The sequence below is a fragment of the Bos mutus genome, unplaced genomic scaffold (genome assembly GCF_027580195.1).
Source record: "Bos mutus isolate GX-2022 unplaced genomic scaffold, NWIPB_WYAK_1.1 CTG956, whole genome shotgun sequence".
Classification (NCBI taxonomy): Eukaryota; Metazoa; Chordata; class Mammalia; order Artiodactyla; family Bovidae; genus Bos; species Bos mutus.
In genome coordinates, this window is record NW_027220431.1 from 39,011 (window position 1) to 60,087 (window position 21,077).

Here is a 21,077-nt window from a genome sequence, read left to right on the forward strand (position 1 = left end):
ACAGGATGGTAACTGAGATGGAAACATGGACCCTTTGTGAGAGGGAGACCTGACGGGGCTCAGTGAAAGCAAAGATGAGGCAGCACAGAAGTCACCAGGTCACAGAGAAGCCACAAGGAATAACGACATAGGTGGGAGGCGATGGATTTAGCCCTGGATCTATTGGTTTTAAAGACTAATCTCTGGTTGGAAACGTAGAGAGAATACCTGGACGATACGGAACCGTGGTGTAAGGGAGAGACTGGAATTAGAGACTTAGATCTGAGAATCACAGAGGTTATGCGTAATTGAGAGAAAGTGTACAAAAGAGAAAAAAGCAAAGGGCAAGGCAGAACTTCATTCTTGCCTTAAGGAACTAGAAATTAAAACAAAGGCCATGAGAGCAGACAAAAATGGAACAGTCAAGAAGGCGAGAAAGAAACAAGAACTGAGATTTATCACAAAAGCAACTTTCAAGAAGGATGAAGAATCCCCAAGTACAAAAGATACAGGAAAATATTCTGGGGACACCAAAGTACATTAAATGCTCAGTGGTATTCTATCATATGTGTGGTTGGTGGTTTAATCGCTAAGTCGTGTCTGACTCTGCAACTCCATGGACTGTAGCCTGCCAGACTCCTCTGTCCATGCGATTTTCCAGGCAAGAATACTGGAGTGGGTTGCATTTTCTTCTCCAATCTATCATATACTACCCTGCGAATCTTAAAGAGTTCCCATTGTGTGCCAAGGACCGTGCTGAAGGTCCTGGGCACGAGATGGAAAATTCAGTTCAGACCTTTCCGTCTAGGAGCTAACCCTGTAGTGAGAGAAGTTATTCAGCTGACTGTGCAAAGAGATAATTACCAGCTGCAATGACTGCGATGTGGGGAAGCCCAAGGTTGCAGGACTTCAGGACTTGCAGAGAGTGCACATTAGGAGAATCAGGTCTGTTCTGGGAGAGTAGGGAGGATAACACATGGTTTCCTTGGAATCTGGAATAGATTGGACAGCCATATCCACAGGAATTCTCTGGCATTCCTCCTGGACTTGTTAGTAAAGAATGACAACATTGTTTTTGTCATTCAAAAAAAGAACATGAAAACACGTCATCCACATTTCCAAGTCAACTAGACCTTTATTTTGAAATAAAGAAGGATTTTAGGAAATTTTGATAATGGATTCCTTGTTGAGATATTTTGTACAAATGTTTACAAAGAAAAGAGATAGCATCAAAAGCAAGGTGTGGGAACTTCTCAATTATTTTTAGTAGGATCTGACATATGAGTGTCATAGAAGAAAACGCATATTTTGGCTTCAGTTTCTGCCATAAAAACTTATGACTGAAATAGTATTTTCTTCTGGAAATCAGTATTTGGTTCTCAGGGCTCAAGCAGTCATTTTGTTTGATCTTTTCATGCTTACAGCGAGGACAGAACTCTGCAAAAGTGCCACACCATGCCAACAAGCACCGATCAAGTTTTTACTGTATTCCCACACTGCTCACATTTGGTAAATTCATATATATAAAACTACCTCCAAAGAGATAGCGAGTAAAGGCTTTAAGACATTATCCATGCAACAAATAGTAAACTCTAAAGTTGATCCATCCAAGAATTAAGAAATTTAGCTCAGAGATTTGAATGGTGCTCAAATGTTTTAGAAAGCAATTTGGATGCAAATTAACCCTTAAAATATCCTCAGAATACTCTTTTTTTTTTTTAGTATTGGAATATTATACTTTATTATTTTTAAAATAAAAATTCAGATTCCTTTTAGAAACCTTCCTTGAGAAATAGGTCAAGTTCAAAAGTATTAAAAGTTTACTGACATGGTTTCAGATTTCACATGACAACTTGTCTTAAACTTTTACTTGTTGAGATTTGATGTAATATTAAAAAGAATATCCAGAACTATCTGGAAAAGTTATTAAAATTGTCCTCCCTTTCCAACTACATATTTGCATGAAGTCAACTTTTCTTCATATATGTCAACTTAAATACTATAATGCAACAAACTGAATGCAGAAGCAGATTGTAAGAGTCCGGCGGTCTATTAAGATATATATTCAAGACGGTTTCCTGAATGTAAAACAGTGTCACTCTTCTCACTACTTCTTGTTGTTCTGAAAAATCTATATTATGTATTTTAACATGTGAAGTGGTTGTTTAGTCGCTGTCATGCCTCTTTTGCCACTTCATGGACTGTAGCCCGTCAGGCTCCTCTGTCCACGGGATTCTCCAGGCAAGAATACTGGAGTGGGTTGCCGTTTCCTTCTCCAGAGGATTTTATTGACCAGGGATGGAACCCACGTCTCCCACGTTGGCAGGTGGATTCTTTACCACTGAGCCACCAGGGAAGCCCCAACATGTAATGATTATTCATTATTATCTTAAAGTATAATAATAAAATTTTTCAAAGATTTCTCAGCTTTAAAATCTAATGTGATAAATACTCAGATATAACCTATGTTAATAAAAGCTCTTTAATGATTTTTCATAGTGTAAAAGTGTTGAGAAATCCTCAACAGATAAAATTTCTGCTTACCATGTTTACTCTTTGATATTTTGAATCGTTCCTGGGTTGCTTTCATCTATTCCAAGTGCACCTTCCATTGAAAGTTTTTGTTTTTTTTTTTTTTTTTTTTTTTAATTTTTTTTTTTTATTTTTTTTTTTTTCAAATCGAATTCTTCATTTGTTTCATTTTCAGTTGAGACTGCCATGTTTAACAATTTCTCTTGGTCAAGTGATGATCTTAAATACTTTTTTTTTTTTCTTTTTTATCCCCAGGTTTCCCCTTTCTACCTATAATCCCCTACTGGGACTTTTATAACTACCTGTATAACTATTCTATTCTATCTCCATTACTTGGGCAAGCCTCGAACTCCTTATGCCTCTGTTTTCTCATGTATGAAATGGGTATAATAATAGTGCATATATCATATGTTATTTATACTATTTATATTCCTTAATCCCACAAAGTACTTCTCCCCTCTACTGTCTCACCTCTCCCCCTGTCAGAGAGAGAGAGAAAAATTCTCACCACGGTCTTCTTTTTTTTTTTTTTTTTTTGAAAATATGTACCATGAAGTACTTTAGTTATTTTCAGTATTCATCCCACTAGCATAATATCTAAGACAGAACTATGTCATACCATATTTTTTTTTTTTTTCTGAAAAATTTCACAATATAATGTTGATAGTTTACCATGAAGAAATTAAGAAAAAAGAGAATAGTTTCTAATGTTTATCCAAGTATTGACTGTTCATAGTGCTCTTTACTCCTTCCTGTATTTCCCAGTTTTGTTTTGATATTATCATCATTCATAAAGGACTTTATCATTTTTATAGCTCGTGCATGCTTCCTTAGCTTTCATTTCTCTGAAGGTGTTTTTTCACCCCATTTCAAAAGATACTTTCAATGAATATCTATTACAGAATTGACAGCTTTAATTTTTCAGCACTTTATTTTTTTTTTAAAAATTTAATGCCTTTTATTGCCATACCTCATTTTACTGTGCTTTGCTTTAGTGAGCTTTATAGATACATTTTTTTTTTTTTCCTTGTTAATTTTCTGTTTAGTTGATCTATCCATAAGTGTGAGTGGGGTATTAAAGTCTCCCACTATTATTGTGTTATTGTTAATTTCTCCTTTCATACTTGTTAGGATTTGTCTTACATACTGCGGTGCTCCCATGTTGGGTGGATATATATTTATAATTGTTATATCTTCTTCTTGGATTGATCCTTTGATCATTATGTGGTGACCTTCTTTGTCTCTTTTCACAGCCTTTGTTTTAAAGTCTAATTTATCTGATACGAGTATTGTGACTCCTGCTTTCTTTTGGTCCCAATTTGCATGGAAAATCTTTTTCCAGCCCTACACTTTCAGTCTGTATGTGTCCCCTGTTTTGAGGTGGGTCTCTTGTAGACAACATATGTAGGGGTCTTGTTTTTGTATCCATTCAGCCAGTCTTTGTCTTTTGGTTGGGGCATTCAACCCATTTACGTTTAAGGTAATTACTAATAAGTATGATCCCGTTGCCATTTACTTTATTGTTTGGGGTTCGAGTTTATACACCATTTTTGTGTTTCCTGTCTTGAGAATATCCTTTAGTATTTGTTGGAGAGCTGGTTTGGTGGTGCAGAATTCTCTCAGCTTTTGCTTGTCTGAAAAGCTTTTGATTTCTCCTTCATACTTGAATGAGATCCTTGCTGGGTACAATAATCTGGGCTGTAGGTTATTTTCTTTCATCATTTTAAGTATGTCTTGCCATTCCCTCCTGGCTTGAAGAGTTTCTATTGAAAGATCAGCTGTTATCCTAATGGGAATTCCCTTGTGTGTTATTTGTTGTTTTTCCCTTGCTGCTTTTAATATTTGTTCTTTGTGTTTGATCTTTGTTAATTTGATTAATATGTGTCTTGGGGTGTTTCTCCTTGGGTATATCCTGTTTGGGACTCTCTGGGTTTCTTGGACTGGGTGATTATTTATTTCCCCGTTTTAGGAAGTTTTCCACTATTATCTCCTCAAGTATTTTCTCATGGTCTTTCTTTTTGTCTTCTTCTTCTGGAACCCCTATGATTCGAATGTTGTAGCGTTTAATATTGTCCTGGAGGTCTCTGAGATTGTCCTCATTTCTTTTAATCGTTTTTTTTTATCCTCTCTGATTCATTTATTTCTGCCATTCTATCTTCTAATTCACTAATCCTATCTTCTGCCTCTGTTATTCTACTATTTGTTGGCTCCAGAGTGTTTTTAATTTCATTTATTGCATTATTCATTATATATTGACTCTTTTTTATTTCTTCTAGGTCCTTGTTAAACCTTTCTTGCATCTTCTCAATCCTTGTCTCCAGGCTATTTATCTGTGATTCCATTTTGATTTCAAGATTTTGGATCAATCTCACTATCATTATTTGGAATTCTTTATCAGGTAGATTCCCTATCTCTTCCTCTTTTGTTTGGTTTGGTGGGCATTTATCCTGTTCCTTTATCTGCTGGGTATTCCTCTGTCTCTTCATCTTGTTTAAAGTGCTGATTTTGGGGTGTCCTTTCTGTATTCTGGCAGTTTGTGGAGTTCTCTTTATTGTGGCGTTTCCTTGCTGTGTGTGGGTATGTAGAGGTGGCTTATCAAGGTTTCCTGGTTAGGGAAGTTTGTGTCGGTGTTCTGGTGGGTGGAGCTGTATTTCTTCTCTTTGTTCAGTCGCGCTATGGGGAGGGAGGGAGGGATGCTGCAAACAAATGACACTGGCGTGCGCTCGCAGTGCCTCAGCCACACTGGGTCTGCCCCCGCTCACGGCGCGTGTAGCCTCCCTGCCCACACTGCTCAGGCTCTAGGTTGTTCCGCCGGGAACAATCCGAGGCTGGCCCTGGGTTGCACGCACCTCCCAGGTCCAAGCCGCTCTGGTTCAGGCACTCAGGTAGTCCTCAGAGGCGCAGACTCAGTTGGGGCTGCGTTTTGTGCTCTTCCCAGGTCCGAGCAGCTCAGGTGATGAGGTGTTTGGCGAGCGCCAATGCTGCGACTTATCGCCTCCCCGCCACTTGGTTATCTGGGTGTAAAACCGGCGCACCTTCTCAGGCAGATGTTGACCGTCCAGACCCCCAATAAGTTTTAGTTAGCAAAGAAGCCAGTTTTATAGATAATGTCTCTCTGGGGCTGCGATTGCCCCCTTCCGGCTCTGGCTGCCTGTCACCGGAGGGGGAAGGTTTGCAGCCGGCTACCTCTGTTTAGTCCTTTGTTCCGTGCGCGGGCTGGCGGTGTCTTAGGTTAGGGCTGGCTTTTCGCATGGTAGATATCCCACAGTCTGGTTTGCTAGCCCAAATTATTTCGCTCAGATAGTGCTCAGGGTATTCAGGCCAGATTCTTACTCTCAGCGATGCAGCCCGCGCGCGCCTCCCTGCCCAGCCCCCGCTTGCTAATGGCGGATGCAGGCGTCTGCGCTGCTTCTCCGCTGGAGGAGTTACCGTAGGGCTCGCAATCTGCGAGTTCTAATTGTTTATTTATTTTTTCTCCCTGTTATGTTGTCCTCTGTGCTTCCAAAGCTCGGCACGGATTCGGCAGTGAGAAGGTTTCCTGGTGTTTGGAAACTTCTCTCTTTTTAAGACTCCCTTCCCGGGACGGAACTCCGTCCCTCCCTCTTTTGTCTCTTTTATTGTCTTTAATATTTTTTCCTACCTCCTTTCGAGGAGTTGGGTTGCTTTTCTGGGTGCCTGATGTCCTCTGCCGGCATTCAGAAGTTGTTTTGTGGAATTTACTCGACGTTTAAATGCTCTTTTGATTAATTTGTGGGGGAGAAAGTGTTTTCCCCGTCCTACTCCTCCGCCATCTTGGCGCCTTCCCCTAATTTTTTTATTTTTAAACTTTACAAAATTACATTAGTTTTGCCAAATATCAAAATGAATCCGCCACAGGTATACATGTGTTCCCCATCCTGAACCCTCCTCCCTCCTCCCTCCCCATACCCTCCCTCTGGGTCGTCCCAGTGCATTAGCCCCAAGCATCCAGTATCATGCATTGAACCTGGACTGGCAACTCGTTTCATACATGATATTTTACATGTTTCAATGCCATTCTCCCAAATCTTACCACCTTCTCCCTCTCCCCCAGAGTCCATAAGACTGTTCTATACATCAGTGTCTCTTTTGCTGTCTCGTACACAGGGTTATTGTTACCATCTTTCTAAATTCCATATATATGCGTTATTATACTGTATTGGTGTTTTTCTTTCTGGCTTACTTCACTCTGTATAATAGGCTCCAGTTTCATCCACCTCATCAGAACTGATTCAAATGTATTCTTTTTAATGGCAGAGTAGTACTCCATTGTGTATATGTACCATAGCTTTCTTATCCATTCATCTGCTGATGGACATTTAGGTTGCTTCCATGTCCTGGCTATTATAAACAGTGCTGTGATGAACATTGGGGTACACGTGTCTCTTTCCCTTCTGGTTTCCTCAGTGTGTATGCCCAGCAGTGGGACTGCTGGATCATAAGGCAGTTCTATTTCCAGTTTTTTAAGGAATCTCCACACTGTTCTCCATTGTGGCTGTACTAGTTTGCATTCCCACCAAAGTTTGATTTCAACAGTACGGCCAAATCAGCACTGCCAAGGAGAGAACAGGGTATTTGCCCCAACAGGCTTTACAAGGTTCAAGAGGAAAGTAAAAAGTTATTGTCAAACTATATTATAAAATTATTGTCCAATTATATATCACCTATGCTGGAACTGTATGTTTTTTGAAATTGAAAATATTTATATCTATCCTAATTATAAAAGAATCAAAAGCCTATGTAATACAGTACATAAGATTTAAGAAATCACCCCCAAATCACCCAAAGATAGCCATTTTGCTATATTTTCTTTCAGACTTCTTTTTTTCATACTATAGTTAATGTGTGTGTGTTAATGTGTGTGCCTGGCAAGGATGAAATGATCCATACATAAATTTATCTATAAGAGTTCTAGGATAATAAAGGATTTCAGACTGGAAATCTCTGGATCCTGAAAATCATTGGGATATAAGTAAGAAATCTATTGTATAAACCTAAGTGATTTGATTTCATTAAATCAAATGTATACTGCCTGATAAGCTATAGTAATTACGTTTTCAATCTAAAATATAGCTGAGTAACAGATCTAGACATTAAACAGTCTTCCAGTTAAAATTTTTAATATACAGAAGTACTTAACATGCAGAAGTTATTCTACTAACAATATTAAAATGTTGTTATACAGGAGAATGGGCTTCCCAGGTGGCGCTAGTGATTAAGAACCAGCCTGCCAATGCAGGAGACATAAGAGATGCAGGTTTGATCCGTGAGTTAGGAAGATCCCCTGGATGAGGGCATGGCAACCCACTCCAGTATTCTTGTCTGGAGAATCCCATGGACAGAGAAGTCTGGTGGACTTCTCTGCAACAGTCCATATGCAAAGACTCAGACACAACTGAAGTGATTTAGCACGCACATGCATTACAATAAGCATGAGTAAACATCATAGTTCTATTTTGGTATTTGGTATTATTAAGAATGCCTGTTTAAAAAAAAAAAAAAAAAAAAGCAATGCCTGTATTTAAAAAATCTTGTTTCAGTGAATCACTATAATATCTACCAACTTTGCCTTAGAACCTTACTTACAATAGTGAGGATCCCCTTTTGGCTCAGTGGTAAAGAATCCATCTGCCAGTGCAGGAGCCACGGATTGGATCCTTGATCAGGGAAGATCCAGCATGCCAGAGTAGCTGAGCCCATAGGTCACTACTCTTGAGCCTGTGTTCAAGAGCCTGGAAGCCCCAACTACTGAGAAACGTGTCACAACTTCCAAAGCCCAAGTGCCCTAAAGCCCACACTCTGCAACCAGAGAAGCCGCCACAGAGAGAAGCCTGCACACTGCAACTGTGGACAAGTCCATGCGGCAGCCAAGAGCCAGCACAGCCCAAACAAGAATCCTGCTTAAAACAGTAATTTAATCCCATACGTGTGCTGATATTTGTGTGAAAGGTATGAAGTAATTAGTCATAACTGTTTCTTAAAGACCATCTGCTTTCAATTTTTCCTCAGATGTTTTACCAACTGTCACTATGAGAAATAATAACTTTCCAAAAATTAAGCACATTTGAAACAATTTTTAAGAGGGGAGAAAAAGGGATAGAACTGACCATTATAGAATAAAGTTGAAAGGTAACATACAAAATACGTTTGAGAATGCTTTTTTTCTTAACTACCTTGCAAATGTTTCAACGCCATATTTTTAAGTATGCTTAAAGTATGCTTTCCTAAAACAGGCAGTTTGTGGCTTCCTGAGTTACTTTTGTATCACTTTCAAGCATCACTGATAAGTTTCAGCAATCACATTTTGAACAATAATTATCTAAAATAACTTATTGAAACCCTATAATTTTTGTTATACTATATTGAAAAGTACTTCACTACATTTTAATATCTTGGATTAAATGAGCTGAGTTGTGAGCAAAATTAAGTTTATAATTTTAATACACATTATTTATAAACTTTAATTTTTATTTTTAAATTAATATTTATTGGAGTATAGTTGCTTTGAACTGTATTAGTTTCTGCTGTACAACAAAGCGTATGCACATATCCCCTCGGGTACATGTATGGGAGGACTTCCTGTCCATTTAGGTCACCACACAGCACTGAGTGGAGCACACAGCATCAACAGTGTACATACGTCGAGCCCAGTCTCCCAATTTATCCTGCCACCACTTTCCTCTTTATAAGCTTCAATTTTTAATTATTTCCTCTTGGTTTCAAAGTTGTCTCACATGACCTATTTGCACATAGCATGAATATGGACTGAAAGGCATCAGATATAAAAATAAAAGGCTAACTCACAAACTAATATAAATGTGGTCCAAACAGCAAATATAAGAATCATGTTAATCTGTCATTGTATTTTCAGTCTGTTGTGGTTTAATGTAATAATTACATTACTGTCACTAATGAACATAATAAATATGAAGAGCATCTACTAAAAACATATACACTGCTGTTAGATATTATCAAAATCACAGTGTAATTCAAATGGGTATTAAAAATCTGGCCTTAAAATAATTTCATTTCTATGCATGTAGACGTTCTCACAGGCTGTTGAAAGCCCCCACCATATTCGTTTTAAGATGGATATATACAGCATTTACTTCAGTTCACAAAGTGTAGGCATAAAACAATCTACAGAAGCTTTTTACAGAGTTCCAATCACCCATGCCAACTGTACTTCTTTCTCAACGCAAAACTGCTTTTGAAACCAAGCATTCATTTGCTGAAACAAGGAATCTGCTGTTAAAGAGATTGATTATCCTAGGGCCTGACCTAATTGGGAGATTAGATATGGTTCTCTATTCTGGGTGGCATGGTTTATAGAGGGAAAAAAACAACAGAAAAAGAGCAAACTTCTTTTGAACTCCAATGTACTTTTACTTACTTCTAATTTTCTTTAAATAGAAACAGTATTGCAATTGTCAGATTGGTGAAACTGGTGTGTTATAAATTAAGAATTCATTGAGTTTATCACATCATTTTGTTAGTAACAGGTACTTTCATCACATAATCCCACTTATATCACATAACCCAAACATTATCCAAAAAATTACTTTTTTTGGTCATATCCCACTGAGTTAAAATCACTATATAATAGCGCACACACACACACACACACACGCACACACAAATCAGGACTTTTACCGATGTATCATTTCAGTGTTTTCTATAGCCAGCTAGATTCCAGGTTTTTCCCCCAAACACAGACATCACCTCATTGCTGTGGCTAATTGCATTTTTCTTCCTAGCCTTTGATAATCAGACCTTTGTTAATGCTATTCACCAATATATCAGACTCAGGTCATCCATCCAAAACACGACAAAAGACCCAGATGCTCATGTAAATTGCACTCCCCCAAAGCACTGCCCTCTTCCTGCATAAGGATACAGATCCAGGACCCCCTCCCATTTCTGTTCACTCTCTATATTCATTTAATCTGTCATGGTTGGAAAAAAGTATTCAGAGGCTGTAAGAAACATTATGCTTTGTTTACTTGATAAATCAAATAATCAGATAATTATGAAGTGAGATGCAATTTTCTATACAAAGTTTTACAATTTCTTATTCCAGTTGAACTTCAAAATTATGTCCGTTTTTCGGAATAGACTCTTTTCGACTCGTTTTTCACCGCTTCTTGAACTCTCAAGATAAAACCAAATTTGACTGCCCTCTTTCACTGAAGGAAAAAGGTTTCAAGAAGGTGGACTGAATCACTCATAAACTATCTCAGAATTAAATAGCTAATTTAACTACATGATGTGTTCCTGTTGTCTTCAGTTAAAATCTGTATTAAGTATTAATTACTCAGAATCTCTACTTTCTAAAGCCTTCAGTAACTTCAAATTGAATAATTTCAAGAGACTTAGAAACTACTATAATGATGCTTTTAAATGGAAATTATTATAGACTCAAATCGCATCAGGATCATAATATGTGTGTAGATGAATCCATATTCCAGGATTAAAACTTCTTTCTGCTCATTTCACACTTTATGTTCATCTCATATATTCTAATATCCACTATGATGTGGATACTAAAGTAGAAACAGATAGTTGTTTTTTAGAAACCCTTGAGTGCTCATTGATTTATTTTTTGGCTGTGCTGGGTCTTCATTGCTGCGCTTGGGCTTTCCCTAGCGGCGGCAAGTGGGGCTTCTCACTGTAGTGGCTTCTCCTTTCAGAGCATGGGCTCTAGGCACACAGGCTTCAGTGTGTGCAGCATGCGGGCTCCAGAGCATTGGGCTTGAATAGTTGTGGCACATGGGGTTTAACAGCCCTGTGGCATGTAGGATGTTTCCAGAGCAGGAGTCAAACCCATGTCCCCTGCATTGGCAGGTGGGTTCTTAAACACTGGACCACCAGGGAAGCCGGTTTTAAATAGAAAACAATTAATCCAAATAGAAACCAACAACAACATTTTGGTATTTCAAAGAGGGCATAGAGACCAAATTAATGTATATGAATTTCTGATCTCAATTCTAGAGGCTTTCAAATTTAATTAAAATTGAGTGAAAACTCAGTAAAATGGTAAGAAACTTCTAGGGTTCCCAGGGCTACTATCCAGTCACAAATACAACCACACTAAATTTAATACATTCAACAGTTGATCATAGTACCAAAAAATCAGAAATATTTTATTGCACTTTCATAATAATATGATATCAAACATTAGTAGCCATGAAGTTCAATAAATATTACAGAATATACCATTGATCTTAGAAATCGAATGGAAGAGGCCATCAGTTTATTAGGACTCTCTGTGATTGAGGCTGAATAAAGTCAGAACAGAGAGAGAGCAGCACAACTCATACAAAAAGAACAGTCAAGGCAGAGCAAACAAGGTCAAGAGGAAAGGACAGATTTCTAAGTGACTGGAAATTTAGGGGAGTTAAAGAACCATAACCAGAATACACCAATGATACCTTTAGAAAGGGGAAAGGGGGAAAATTGATGAATCTGTGATAATGAGGCAAATCCTGGGGTTCTCCTGGTAATTACAGCACTCACCAGACTTTACACACTGAAGAAGTACTCAAGTACTCTTGCTTTGCTTGTTTCTATAACTCTGCAGTCTGTCCTGTAGGCCACGCTCCTCCGTCCATAGGATTTCCCAGGCAAGAACACTGGAATGCGTTGCCATTCCCTTCTCCAGGGATGTTACGGACCCAGGGATTGAACCTGGGCTCTGCATTGCAGGCAGTTGCTTCACCGTCTGAGCCACCCAGGAAGCCCACAACTCTATAATCTGTACTTTACATCAGCTATGCTAATGCTACTAAATATCACTCTATATTCCCAAGTCCAAAATCTTCAATGGCTCTCTAAAATCTCAGAAGAGGACAAGTTTTCCAGCCTGTTACAAAAGCAAAAAAGAAAGAAGACCCAGATGTGACCTGATTACATGAGAACTGTGTCCCAGGTAAAAGCAAGCTAGTTTGGTGTTTAAACCTTGGGTCTGTTGATTTTCAGTTCTGTGCCTGTAATATCGTACTTATATGTTTCAGTTCAGCTCAGTCATGTCCGACTCTTTGCGGCCCCATGGACTGCAGCACGCCAGGCCTCCCTGTCCATCACCAACTCTCAGAGCTTACTCAAACTCATCCAGTGAGTCAGTGATGCCATCCAACCATCTCATCCTCTGTCGTCCCCTTCTCCTCCCGCCTTCAATCTTTCCCAGCATCAGGGTCTTTTCAAATGAGTCAGTTCTTCGCATCAAGTGGCCAAACTATTGGAGTTTCAGGTTCAACATTGGTCCTTCCAATGAATATTCAGGACTGATTTCCTTTGGGATAGACTGGTGGGATCTCCTTGCAGTGCAAGGGACTCTCAAGAGTCTTCTCCAACACAGTTCAAAAGCATCAATTCTTCAGCGTGCAGCTTTCTTTGCAGTTCAACTCTCACATCCATACATGGCTACTGGAAAAACCATAGCCTTGACTAGATGGACCTTTGTTGGCAAAGTAATGTCTCTGCTTTTGAATATGCTGTCTAGGTTGGTCATAACTTTGCTTCCAAGAGGTAAGCGTCTTTTAATTTCATGGCTGCAATCACCATCTGCAGTGATTTTGGAGCCCCCCAAAATAAATTGTGCCACTGTTTCCCCATCTATTTGCCATGAAGTGATGGGACCAGATGCCATGATCTTAGTTTTCTGAATGTTGAGCTTTAAGCCAACTTTTTCACTCTCCTCTTTCACTTTCATCAAGGCTCTTTAGTTCTTTGCTTTCTGCCAAAAGGGTGGTGTCATCTGCATATCTGAGGTTATTGATATTTCTCCTGGCAATCTTGATTCCAGCTTGTGCTTCATCCAGCCCAGCGTTTCTCATGATGTACTCTGCATAGAAGTTAAATAAGCAGGGTGACAATATACAGCCTTGACGTACTCCTTTCCCTATTTGGAGCCAGTCTGTTGTTCCATATCCAATTCTGTTACTTCCTGACCTGCATACAGATTTCTCAGGAGGCAGGTCAGGTGGTCTGGTATTCTTATCTCTTTCAGAACTTTTAAGTTTGTGGTGATCCACACAGCGAAAGGCTTTGGCATAGTCAATAAAGCAGAAATAGATGTTTTTCTGGAACTCTCTTGCTTTTTCCATGATCCAATGGATGTTGGCAATTTGATCTCTGGTTCCTCTGCCTTTTCTAAAACCAGCTTGAACATCTGGAAGTTCACATCTAAAAAATGTTATTTCCCTACTTTATGACTCAAATTGAACTTAGTATTCACCATTAAACCTTCCCTAACCACCACCCATCTTGCCAACCAGTTCAAAACACTCTTAAACTTGTCTTCCAAGAAACACTCCCATAGTTATCTTGGAAATCACTGTGCATTTGCTGCATGTATTCACTTGGTTCTCATCTGATACCTCCTTATTTACAGGTATTTTTGTGTATTGGCTTCCCAACTAGATTTACCTGGCAAAGCAAGGTTATTTTCTTTTCTCTCTTGCAGCTACACAGTATCACATCACAAGATAAATATTACTCAATAAATATCTACAGAGAAAAAAAAAATCTCTTGAGAAAAAATGTTGTGTATTGGTACTCATATTTTGGCCACCTGATGTGAAGAGCTGACTCATTTGAAAAGACCCTGATGTTGGGAAAGATTGAGGGCAGGAAGAGAAGGGGACAACAGAGGATGAGATGGTTGGATGGCATCACCGACTCAATGGACATGAGTTTGAGTGAACTCTGAGAGTTGGTGACAGACAGGGAGGCCTGGCGTGCTGTGGTTCATGTGGTCACAAATAGTCATATAGGACTGAGTGACTGAACTAAACTGATTGTTACTTCTCTTTGGTTGACTTTTCTTCCCATTCGCCACAATGGCTGCGCCAAAAAACCTTGTCTGCCTATCTCTGCCTACTTCCCTACCTGCCACTCCCTCTGCTGAGAACTGAAAGTTACTGCAATACTGTGATTCATAGGAAATTTATATATTTGTTCATGACCAAGTATATGTGAGAAACACACACACACACACACATGAAGGTGTTTATGTGTGTACGTTAGGTAGCAAGTGAGGCATACACCCCCACAGTGTGGCCCAGGAAAGCTCACAGATACGCTGCAAAATCACCAGAGACTTTTCCACCTCCTGCCATCGCACCCCAGGCACACAGCAGATGCAAACTGAACACAAGGGCTTCTCCAGCCCTGGCACCTGCACCCTTGATGCACAGCTGTGTCCTCAAGAGACCGCAGGAGCCCGTAAAAGATTCATAAATATTCTACACATACAGACATCTGATTATAACAGACTCAATTATGGGAAAGACATGCACAGAAGAGCCTGCTGTTATGTAGCTTGCAACTGTAAATCAAAACCGTTAGCTCATGTCCACCTAAGTATGTAAAAGTCCAGTCTTAAAAAACCCCATACCTCGTGTCTTGGGCACCAGTGCCTCTCCTGGCTTGGCCCACCTCTCCCTTGAGGTGTTCTGTTCTTTCCTTAATAAACTTGATTTTGCCATGGGTAAGACCTCAGATTCTTCTCCTCATCCTTACCGAGAACTGAGGCCCACGAGAGAGGGTCCTCTTCTACCCTCCCTTACCAGCAACACATATAACATACATACCGAGTGGCCAAATACATAACGATAGACATTTGGTCTTCATTCACGGTTTCTGGCTCACAACTTCCAAAACCCTTGAAATGTCCTGATTGATAAGGGCAAAAAAGGTAACATTTGGTCCCTTAACCTTCAGTTGCAGATAAAGCTCCAGGGAAGGTGACTTTTGGCTCCCATCCAAGGGTGGGGGTTGGCTGCCAGGAAAACCAACCCTGTGATTAGACAGAACTTTCAGTCCCATCCCTGGAGACTGGAGGTGGAACCCATCAATCAATCATGACTATGTAATGAAGCCTCTTTAAAAACCCAAAAGGACCACGCTTGCCCTTTTTCAGAAAGTTTCTGTGTAGGGAAACCAGAATACCTTGCGTGCCACACAGAGCTTCTTTGTCCAGGACCTCACGCTACGCATCTCTTCATCTGGCGATTTATTCATATTCTTTAATAGTCTTTTATAATAAGTGGGTAATTAGTGAGTAAACACGCTTTCCTGAGTTCCATTAGTTGTTCCAGCAAATTAATCAAAACCAAGAAGGAGGCTGTGAGAACCTCTGGTTTGCAGCCAGTAAGTCAGCAGCACAGGGAAACAACTTGGGCTTGACACTGGTGTTGGAAATGAAGGGTGGCCTTATATAAGATTCCTTCACCTATGGAATCTGACTCTATTTCTGGGAAGGTAGTGTCAGAATTGAGTTGAATTCTAGGATACTGTTGGCATCACAAAATTGCTTGTTGCTGTACTGAAGCCCCCCCACACACACACACGCACACACGCTGATACTTGGTCCAGGAACCCTTTGCAGCTGTCCTCACTTAATGTTTCATTAAAAAAATAAGAATTCTATACTCTCACTTCTTTCTTGCACGTTTTCATTTCCCAAGAAGAAATGGTCTCTGTTAAGGCTTTTCTCCATCTAGGTCCTTGACGCTGCTATTTTCTATGGTCTTGGACTCTTGTTAGTTACACCTTTCCAACTTCCAACCACAGTTTATATATTTCTTCTGGCTCTCTTTCCTCTATATTCCTAAAAATAAAATGTCCAAGTTCCAGCAATTGCTCATGTTATCACCCCACTCTCCATTTCTCTTACAAAACGTTCTGTCTCCCTTCCCCTCACTTCCAAACTCCTTGGAAAAGACGTCCATCACCTCTGCATGACCCAAATTGCTTCCATTTAGTTCACCAAAGATTTTTTAAGTGTGCGGGGAGCTGCCCGTGAGAACGGGGTCCTTTGTCTGAAGGACACAGCTCTGGGAGCTGCCTCAGTCCTTGAGGGTTTGCTTGTAAACATAGCTCTCTGTCCCGCCACCCCAGAGATTAGGTGATTATTTACTGCAGACACCTGGAGTTCTGGGCAAACTTCTCATGCACAGGGAAATGTTATCTGGTGTAAGAAATAATAACAGGGTGCCATCCCCATGCTCTCACGATTTCTTGTAACTGTTTGTAAGATGTATAGGTCAACCAAGAAAAAATGTTAACTGTCTTGTCGTTCTCACGCTCTCCTGTATAAATATAAGATGCTAAATAAAGCCGGTGTCAGACCACTTCCCTTTGTGGAGACGTGTCTGAACCTCTTGACCCCATCTTTGTTGTAGAATTCTTTTGCTGTAGTTTTCTTTCTCAGCCGCGCCGCACACGTTCTTGGGACCTGATCGACTTTGCCGGCTGGCACGGGCAGATGGCGCCCGAAAAGGGACCTGAGAATCGGAGCGCGACGACGGCTGCTGCCCGTCAAGATTGAGGTAAGTAACAAGAAATTCCTAATTATTTAAAGTAAAGGACAGGGAGTGTTATTGTAGAGAGTAATAAATCATGGGATAAGACAATAGCCACCAGTTATTTGTACATATGTTGAAAACTATGTTAAAAGGCAGGGGAATTCATGTAAATAAGTTACAGCTAGAAAAGTTTTTACTTTTTATAAAAGAAGTTTGTCCTTGGTTTCCAGAGAAAAGAACAGTTAATCTGGAAACTTGAAAAAAAGTAGGAAAACAATTGCAGACATATTATTCCTTACATGGTCCCAATCGTGTCCCTGTAGATACTTTTTCTTTGTGGACTCTCATAAGAGACTGTCTGGATCTTAAACATGAGGGACGTAAGATTCAAATGGCCCTCTGGGATTCCACAAAACCCGAAGTTGCAGAGCCTTCTGCCCCTCCGCCTGAGCCGCTTTATGCCGTGCCTGAGGGAACAGCTTGTAAGGCTGGAGGGAATGATGATGTGTTAAGCTCTGATGAACAGAAAGAGTTCAATGAACAAGCGGCTCAGTACCATAGAGAGGATATGCCTTGGGAGATGATGGTTAGCATACAATCCCCCTCAGGAAAAGGGGAATTAAAACATTCAGGGCTTTCCGAAGAACAGCTGGAAAATTTAATTCAAAAAATTGTTATAACAGTAAAGAAGGATGCACAGGGAGACTCCCACTTCAGCCAGCCTATGCCTCCAACATATCCTCCCTCAGTTCTTGCTGGGCTCAATCCACCTGCACCTTTCGTAGAACCACGAGAGCCTGTAACTATCCCTGCTTCTTTGCCCGGTGATAACATAAAAATTAAAAGTGAGATATTATTATCTCCTCTTCAACACGTGATTAAGCGAGCTAATGATGAAGGAGAACATATTCCCGGGTTTTCAAGAATCTATCCAGTATTTGAAAATGCTCAACAGCAGAGGTATTATGAGCCGCTACCCTTTAAACAACTAAAAGAGTTAAAAATGGCTTGTACACAATACGGCCCGACTGCGACATTTACTCAGGCTATTATAGAGGCTTTAAGAAATCAAAATCTGCCACCTAATGATTGAAAACAGGTTGCTCGGGCTTGTTTATCTGGAAGAGATTATTTACTATAGAAATCTGAGTTTGCTGAACAGTGTGGGATCACAGCTGATATCAATCGGCGACAGGGACTGAACACCACTTATGAAATGATGGTGGGAGAGGAAGATTATCGAGACATTAATAATCAACTTAATTATTTGCCTAGAGCCTACCCTCAGATTAGTGCTGTGGCTCTACGAGCATGAAACAAACTTCCAAATTCTGATAAAAAGACTAAAGATTTATCTAAAATTCTCCAGGGGCCAGATAAACCATATCAAGATTTTGTTGCCCGCCTGCTTGAGACAATTGGTAAAATGATAGGAGATGAACAGGCGGGAATAGTGTTGGCTAAACAGCTTGCTTATGAGAATGCCAATTCGGCTTGTCAGGCTGCCCTGAGACCTTACAGAAAAAAGGGAGGCTTATCCGATTATGTACGGATTTGTGCTGATATCGGCCCTTCGTATGTTCAAGACATAACTTTGGCCACGACATTACAAGGGTTATTGCCTTAGCTGGTTTTAGGAGACGGCTTGATAATCATTATCTCTCGGATAAAATTTTACAATTTGCTCACTATCACCAATTTCTCTTCCCAAAAATCGTTGTTTCTCAGCCCCTTGCTGACGCCCTAACTGTATTTACTGATGGCTCTTCTAATAGAATAGCTAGTTTGATTATACAGGACAATATTGCCACCTGGCGTACTAATTATAAGTCTGCTCAAGAAGTAAAACTATTTGTCATTTTTCAGGCTCTATTACAAATCTCTGCTCCATTTAATTTATATTCTGACGGTCAATATATCATAAGAGCCTTAAAGACTATTGAGACTGTTCCATTTATTGGTACCCTGAATTCTACTATCCAAACTCTTTTTCGTGATATACAACATTTAATTTGCCCCAGAGTTAATAAATGCTATTTCGGTCATATTCGTGCTCACTCTAGACTTCCTAGACCTTTAACAGGAGACAATGCTTTGACTAACGAAGCTACATGTATGATATTTCCTTAATTGGAACAAATGGCAAAAACTTCTCACAGCTTACACCATCAAAACAGCAATAGCTTAAGACTTCAATCTGACATTACTCGAAAAGCTACCAGAGAGATTGTTAAACAATGTCAAACATGTCCTCAATTTTTTAGTGTCCCCCATTATGGAGTTAATCCCCGAAGATTGCTGCCAAACGATATATGACAAATAGATGTTACCCATATTCCTAAATTTGATAAACAAAAATTTGTTCATGTTACTATTGACACCTTCTCTGGCTTTTTACATACCTCTCTACAATCCGGAGAAGCTAGCAAACATTGTATAGCTCATTACATTAAATGTTTTGCTGTTATGGGAACCCCTAAGACCATAAAAACAGACAATGGTCCAAGATACACTGGAAAATATTTTCAACTATTTTGTACACAATTGTCTATCTCACATAAAACAGGTATCCCTTATAATCCTCAAGGTCAAGAAATGATTGAACAGACACATCAAACTCTCAAACATCAATTACAAAAACTATAGAAGGGGAAATTGTATCTCAATACCCCCTCCAACTCTCTAAACCATGCTTTATTTGTTCTAAATTTTTATAATTAGACATAAGTGGCTGTTCAACAGCACAGCGATTTTGGAACTTTGATACACAAACAATAAGACCTAAAGTCTTTTGGAAAGACCCACTTGTGGAAAAATGGTATGGACCAGATCCAGTACTAATTTGGAGACGAGGACATGTTTATATTTTCCCACAAGATGCCAAAGCGCCGTGCTGGCTGCCAAAAAGGTTGGTATGCACGGCGGAGATGATCGCTAGTAAACCAGATGAAAAGACTGACGATTCAAGAACATGATAAATTACCATCTCGGCAACAACTTCAGACATTGATGCGAGAGACACAAAATCGTGTTGCTGTGCAGGGTGATCTGATATCACCTTTAAGCTTCCTGATAACCTTATTAATTATCTTAAATCAGATTAATACTACACATTCTGAAAAATATTCAAGTGCTTACTGGGCTTATTTTCCCGACCCTCCCCTTCTCCAACCGGTGGGCTGGGAGGGATGGTCCATTCCCATATACACTAATGATACTGTGGCTTTGGGTGGATTTTCAGATAAACATATTATTCCTAATCAAGTTAATTTCTCTTATCATGGAGTGTTTGATCATTTACCTATTTGTCTGTCTATATATTTTAATTCAACAAGATTCTTTTTGTTGGAGAGTCAGGATATGCTGATTATGACAATGGTTGGAGCCTATATATTCCTGGAGTAACAAAAAAATCTAAAATTCTTCAACGTCGTAATGGAACTGGTCCTTTAGATATCCCTTCCTGCGACTTTAAAACAAAGAGAAGAGTCACTGCTGCACCATGGAAACTGTATCGAGATGAAACTGCTACGGTTTATAACATATTTGAGACAAATGAGTCATTGTGGGACTGGTCTCCAGACTCGGCCGGAAACCCTGGAGCTCAAGATAATAAAAACTTTACATCCCGTATTTGAAATTTGGGCGGCTCCAAAGTGTTCCAAACAAAAATCTGGAAACTAGCTGCCACCCTTAGATGTGAGGGTTCCTACCTTCAGGTGAGATCAAAAGTGAGACACGGTTATTTATAGAATCTCACCATGAGATACCCTCCTACATGTGTGCCTCACCCTTATGCTTTACTAGTAAGATCTGTAAAAATACAACCTGGGTTACAATATTATAGTGTAACTTGTAACAATTGTACCTTAACTAACTGCGTTAGGAGAATTACTAATCAAACTAGGGTTCTAGTTTTAAGACAGCCTGCTTTTGTTACGGTTCCTGTAAAGATTAATGGGTCTTGGTATGACAAAAAAGGACTTAAACGTTGGGAAAAAGTAGAGGGTGCCTTAATGTGTTATCACAGGTAAATAGGGTTAATAATTCTGAGATTTGTAGCTTTGGTAACCCTTATTGCTTCCTCGATTACTGCAGCCCTGTCTCCTTGGCACAATCAGTGCAAACTGCAATTTTTGTTAATAATCTGACACAAAATGTATCTGTTACCCTAGAGACTCAAAAAACAATATTGACAAAAAGCTAGAGGACCAATTAAATGCCCTTTATGATGTTGTA

General features: G+C 39.6%; 1 long non-coding RNA gene across 9 annotated transcripts in view; it reads left to right on the plus strand.

The window, feature by feature from the left end:
- LOC138987176 (uncharacterized) overlaps positions 1–20,210 on the plus strand; it is a 46,173-nt gene extending 25,963 nt beyond the window's left edge. For 2 of the 9 annotated variants that reach the window (XR_011463571.1, XR_011463569.1), the window contains exons 5-6: positions 12,339–12,457; positions 16,716–16,730. This is a non-coding gene — a long non-coding RNA (uncharacterized lncRNA). The other 7 variants (XR_011463579.1, XR_011463570.1, XR_011463576.1 and 4 more) reach the window with 6 other exon arrangements.
- The last annotated feature ends 867 nt before the right edge of the window (positions 20,211–21,077 follow it).